Source organism: Ursus maritimus, unplaced genomic scaffold, assembly GCF_017311325.1.
Source record: "Ursus maritimus isolate PB19 unplaced genomic scaffold, ASM1731132v1 scaffold_25, whole genome shotgun sequence".
Lineage (NCBI taxonomy): Eukaryota > Metazoa > Chordata > Mammalia > Carnivora > Ursidae > Ursus > Ursus maritimus.
Genome location: NW_024425008.1, coordinates 33,065,848 through 33,071,841, shown reverse-complemented (window position 1 = coordinate 33,071,841; position 5,994 = coordinate 33,065,848). Strand labels below are relative to the sequence as shown.

Sequence of the window (5,994 nt, the reverse complement as noted above, 5' to 3'; positions counted from 1 at the left end):
AACAATCAAAGAGAAGCCAAGGTCACCAGCCTAGGGAAATAGAAGACTGATGGAGCAATTAACCAAAATAATAAACCAAGTGGAGGAACAGTCTGAGGAGGCTGGTGAATTAGGGTTGACGTGCTAGATAGAGAGGTAGGTAAATTGAGCTGGAGGACAGAAAATTAAGACTCAATAGTACACTAGTCCCATAGCTGTGCTGATTTCTCCCATATCTGTAGCATCTAGCTCTATGCTTAACCCAGAGTAGGTGCTCAATAAGTGAATGATCCCAACTGGGGAGTGATCTCCATGAGTGTGCTAGCTGAAACCTAAAGAGAGACTTATCACAGGAAGAGCAAAATTCAAAGGGAAAACTACCATGAACATGCATGCCATGTAGGACGAAGCATCTAGGGACACCAGGGAGAGAGGAGAAAAGAGCAGAGCAGTGAAGAAGTAAGGTAATGCTGGGTTAAGGCAATCAGGGTAAGGGAGAGTTTCGAGACAGAGAAGAGGTAAGTGGAACAGGTTGAAAATGCCAAGAGAAGGACTGTACTTGTTTCCAAGCAGCCATGATAAAGTAGCACAAGGTTGGGGGCTTAAAACACAGATTTATTCTCTCGCAGGTCTGGAAGCTAGAAGTCCAAAATCAAGGTGTTGGCAGGGCCATGCGCCCTTTGAAGCTCCAGGATAGGATTCTCCCCGCCTCTTCCCAGCTTCTCCTGGCCCCAGGTGTTCCGTGGCTGGTACAGCATAACTGGAGTCTCTGCCTCCGTCTTCACATGCGTGTCTTCTCCCTGTGTGTCTCTGTGTCTTCACATGTTGTTCCCTTATAAGGACATCGTCCAATTGGATTAAAGGCCCACCCTACTCCAGTATGACCTCATCTTAACTAATGATGTCTGCATGTTTGGTCACATTCTGAGGTACCGGAGGTAAGGACTTCAATATATCTTTTCCAGGGACATAATTCAACCCATAGCAAAGGTGGAGAGAGACTACTGGGTTTGGCAGAAGGTGGTGGCTGGCAGGGTTTGTGAGGATTCTATGTGGCCCAAAAGTGGGGAAGGAGACCAGATGGCACTGAGTGAAGGGGAGGGGAGGGGAGAACAGCATGGCAATAAGTGGAAAGTGAGATGGGGGTGTGAGGGGGCATCTGTCCGGGTCTCTTCTACGTGCGATCTTTCCTTTTCTGCAGGTAGAGGGAATGGCTGTATGCTTCACAAAAGGTTTTGCTTTCACACCACTAGCATTCACTCCATAATTCAGTGAGCATGTGCTGCCTGGCGGGGCGGCTGTGGGTCTTGACATCAGAGCCTCTTAACTCACAATTTTAGTGGCCAAAATTGGTTCCCATTTTGGTTCAAGCTATTTCTCTTCTTGTCTAACCAGATCACCTGGTTTTTTACACAGGTTTGTGTCATTAGGGTTCCTTTATCACTGGAGCCCAGCCCCTGACATGGGGACAGGAGCATCTGTCTGACTTGGTCCCAATTTCAGGTGGCATGAGGACTGGGTGATAAGGCCTTGTGAGAACATAATAACAACCAGAATGTACCAGTGCATGAGTTAAACACAAATGACTAATAAATATGAGTCTGCGATCTCTTAATGAATTCAAGATTAGCAATTGAAAATTATGACCCACTCCAGACAACAACGAGGCCAGATTGATCACACACTCCTCTCCAGAGTTTCAGGAACTTTTCACATCCACCCAGCTCTCTGCAAATCCACAGACACCATCTGAGCTTCACCCACATTCCCAAGTGTACATGGCAGCAGCCAGACTTCTTGGTGATCTACTGGACCAAAGTCCCTAGGAAATGCCATAAACTGCTCATTTAGTTCATAAATATCCAACTTTGGCTTCTTGACAATCTTTAATTTTATGTTTGGTATGTTACCAAGAGCTAGCTCATATTCATACATAATAGTGCACCTGGTACAGTGACTGACACATAACTTGGTCAGCAAATTATTCTTACTCATATTATCAAACTGTTAGGAGTTCAGGAGGGCTGGTTGGGAAATAAAATTGTGCGGTCAGCTCTAAGCAGAACTCAGAGCCTCCTCTGACCACTAAGATTTTCTTACAGGGTTAAGCTGGTTGTTTGTGGCTCCTGTATTCCTCTAGAATGGATGATACTTCTTAATAGACTTCTGATAAGCGCACCCATAAGCAGACATAGCTTAACCTCAGGCTTTGGACCCAGCTGGGCCTCCAATAGATTGAGGATTTTCCACACGATGGAGATAGGGATAGGGCAGGAGGAAGTGGGGAAAGGAGAGCATAGGAGTCTCCTTGCTTCCACAAACACTACTCAATGGCCCAGCATTGAGAACTTCCCCCTTGCTTTGTAAAAGTGGCTTCCCCCGAGAAACTACACATGGAATCATCTAGATGAGTCGGGTGTTGCCTAGGGAGACATTTATTTTTCTGGATAGCCAATCAGTAAGGCAAAGTGGAGGTTACCCCTGAAAATGTTCCCCAGTGGATCTTTGGAAAACAGAGATGGCTGAACTCTCAGCGTAAAGAATAACTGAATTGCTACCTGGAAACCATTCCATTTTTCTTCCTTTCCTCTCCACATCTCCTGGGCCTTTTAATGCTTTGTAAAGCCAAATTTGTTCAGATTATGAAGGCAGTAACCTGCAAGATTTATTCCAAGGCTTGGAAGGGGGACTCCTGCGTAATCTGTGACCAAGCTGTGGTAGCCCTAGGCTGCAGGTGGTTCTGCTCCAACCCTCTTTTCTTTCTCCTGCAAATTAGACTCATTTTGCAAGGAGGAACGCCAAGAAACTCACCAGGCTTCACAGCACACTCAGAATCTGTGGAAGAAACTAGATTCTTCAGCTTAGTTGGGACATGAAGGAATTACAACTTGACTGCTGAGCTTGAGTGAGCTGGCCAGGCAGCAAGCCAGTGGTAGGCACATGATTGTTGGGGGCAAATGCCTTCTCTGCCTTCCACTTTGTTTAGTTTGCAACTGGAATCTGTTTCGCTGCATCAGAAAGAGCAATTTAAGCAACTTATTTTTGTCCATTCTTTTGGCCCAGTGTGCTAGATGAAGTATAATATGAGTATCATGAGATGAGGGTCCATTTTCAACCCTTATGTGATTTGGTAGCTACACCTAGGGTCCTCTTCCCACCCCCTATTGGGTCTCAAACAAACCATCTGAGCATTTCCTGTTGCCTTGTCAGAAGACCTTATGCTTTGAGTTTAGTCCTGTTGGTGATAAGCTTTTTGGGGCCATTCACATGCTAGTGTACTTCTGAGCTCTGAGCCATTTCTGGAGGATAGCATCTCCTTCTTAGAGGTATTGTCTGTGGTCTTTGGGAAATCTCTATGTCAGGGTAGCTGGGCCATACATGATGGGAGCCTATGACCTTGACCTAGAGTCCTAACCACCCCCCCCCAGCAGATAAATGCTCTTCCACGTTGCCATGCCCTTTTGCAGTTGGACAGAGCTAACTAGTCACTTGGCTGTGAGTGGAAGTGTTATACGTCACACATTAATTAGCAAGCTAGAGCTTGACCCTCAGTTTTCTCTTCTGTTTGGTGCAAAGGCCTTAGAGGCCTTGTCTTCTAGATGGTACAACTACTAAATGATAGAGCCTTTATCAGCCTGAATCTTTGGGAAGGAACTTCCCTTGGGAGGCCGAAGAACAATAGTAGATTTTGCATAAGTGAGAAATAAACTTCAAGTTTTAACCACTAAGATTCTCAGTTTGTTACTGCAACATAGCCTACACTACCCTGACTAACGTATCTACCAAGAGTTTATAGTTTAGAGAACGTTAGATATTAGTCTAAACTCCCAATTCATAGACAAGGAAACTAAAGCCCAGAAAAATGAGGTGACTTATATAAAATCACAGAGAGAGAGTGACAAAGTTAAAACTGGAACTTCCGGTTTGGTTCTCTCCACTATCAGAGTATCTTTTTTGCTGATTTGTATACAACTCGAATCTAGTATTTTCAACCTCACTTTTCAGTTACCTGCAAAGTTTTGATTAACTGAAAAATAGACACTACTGGGCCAAATACTTGTCTCTTGATTATTTGACTTAATCACTATTTCACCAATAATCTTAGCTGTCCTGCCCTAATTTCAGAGAAAATAAGACAGTGCCACTAGACTCTACCTGCATGTAATTTCCTTGTAATGTATAGCTTGATGTAAACCATGGGGTGGGGCAGTTAAGATATCTGGGAAGCTTGATTCTGAGTATACCTCACCAGCTCTTTGTTCTCACTAGTCAGCATTCCATTCCTGGTGTGTGTGGTGTATGAACGTGTGTGTGTGTGTGTCTGTGTGTCTGTGTCTGTGTGTTGTATGTATAGAGGCATTGCTTACCTAGAGTCCTAACGTATGGTAACAAAAATCAAATTTTGAATGGAATCTGAGGGGGGAATACCAGCTCAAGTCAGAGTATATCCAAAGCAAAAAATCAAATGATGAACAAATAAAATAAAAATTGGAGGCAGTGAGAGAACCAGAGACCGAAAACTCAGGGAGAAAGGGTCAGAACAAGTGGGATAAATGGAGGTTTGGAGTTTTCCTAGAACCATGGTCAGTGTTCCCAGCTCACATGTTATGTGCTTGTAGCATGTGATTTTTTTTTTTTTTTTAGGGTTTTCCGGTGAAGACCGGAAAACCTGCTAGACAAATTCTAAAAGAGCTGTAACACTAGCATGTGATTTTTATATGCAGTTCAAATTCATGGAAGTAGCCCAGCTGCTAGACACCAACAAATAAGCTGAGATTAGAAATACTGACTTGACTTCCCACCATCTCCATTTCTATCCCCTATCAGCTGTATCAGCCTCTCGCCTTGACCTTCTCTTTGTTAAGTTGGCCCAGCTTTTCCGAAGTTGTTTTGCTGTTGTTGCTTTGCCTGAATATATCATTACCAGATATCACCACGGATGATGAGAGTATATTCTTGGATCTATTCTCTGTTTCCCACAGACTCAGGTGGATGCCTACTCAAATTTTGGTTCAGATGCGGAGACTGACAGTGGGCCCTGCACACACCAAGAGGGTATGGAAAGGTTTGGATTATGTAACTGAGGTCTCTGAGGAGGGAAGGGCAGGCCACTCAGGCAGGGGTGGGGTGGGAGGAGGGAGCTGCCTGAGAAAGAAGACAAAGCATCCAGCACAGAGATTTTGTTGTGGTCGGGAGTGGGGCCAGAATGAGAGTTCCTGCACAGGCACGGGCTTGCTCGGTGTGAATCCCTCGCCCTCACAAAAGAGGGAGCACCCAGGCTTTCTTATCAGCTGCTGTGGGCACAAGAGGAAGAGGGAGGGGTGAGGCTTAAAAGCTGTCAGCAGTCGGAATTCAACCACTGGGGTCAGACTCCTCATTCCTTTGCCATAACAATGGTCTCTCCGTTGGTATGAGATAGCAGCCCAGCTTCTGCCTGGTATAAAGTATGACTCATGTTTCTTATCTGACCTTCCCAGTGTCCCAATGCTCCCCAGCAGTCTTGCCCCCACCTGATCTTCTCCCCATGTTCAACTCTGGCCTTATCTTTCTCTGCCCCCCGTCTGGGTCTTGTCCTCCCTTCTCTCCTAATGCTTCACCAGCTTGGCTTCCTACATGCTCATCCTACTCTGGGGATAGTAGTTAATTGGAGGAAAGCCCTTCCTGTTAATTGCAGATAGTAGCGATTAGAAGGAAGCAAGATTTTATTTTTTAAGGATTAAAAAAAGAAACCCAGAAAATAGAAAAGTAGAAAAAGAATGAGGGATGCAGAGGGGAAAGTCAGTGGCTCTATGAACAGAGACAGAATTGAACCACATCCTCTTGATTTAATGGCTCTGGGTGATTAAAGATATCTGCTCTATCAGGAGAATTCTGTTTCCCTTAGGCCATTCTATCCAGTGCCCTTATGATGAGGCCTGCAGGAAGATGGTGGAGTACAAGCCAGTGGATGTCAAATTCTGACCAACTCTTCAGGTCTCTTATCCCTATGACTCAGATTTAGTTGCTTGTCTAAAG

General features: G+C 44.8%; 1 non-coding gene across 1 annotated transcript; it reads right to left on the bottom strand.

Moving 5' to 3' along the window:
- Nucleotides 1-4,620: 4,620 nt before the first annotated feature.
- LOC121105306 lies at nucleotides 4,621-4,682 on the bottom strand. Its single transcript, XR_005837771.1, has one exon. It is a non-coding gene; the product is annotated as a U7 small nuclear RNA (small nuclear RNA).
- Between the last annotated feature and the right edge of the window lie 1,312 nt (nucleotides 4,683-5,994).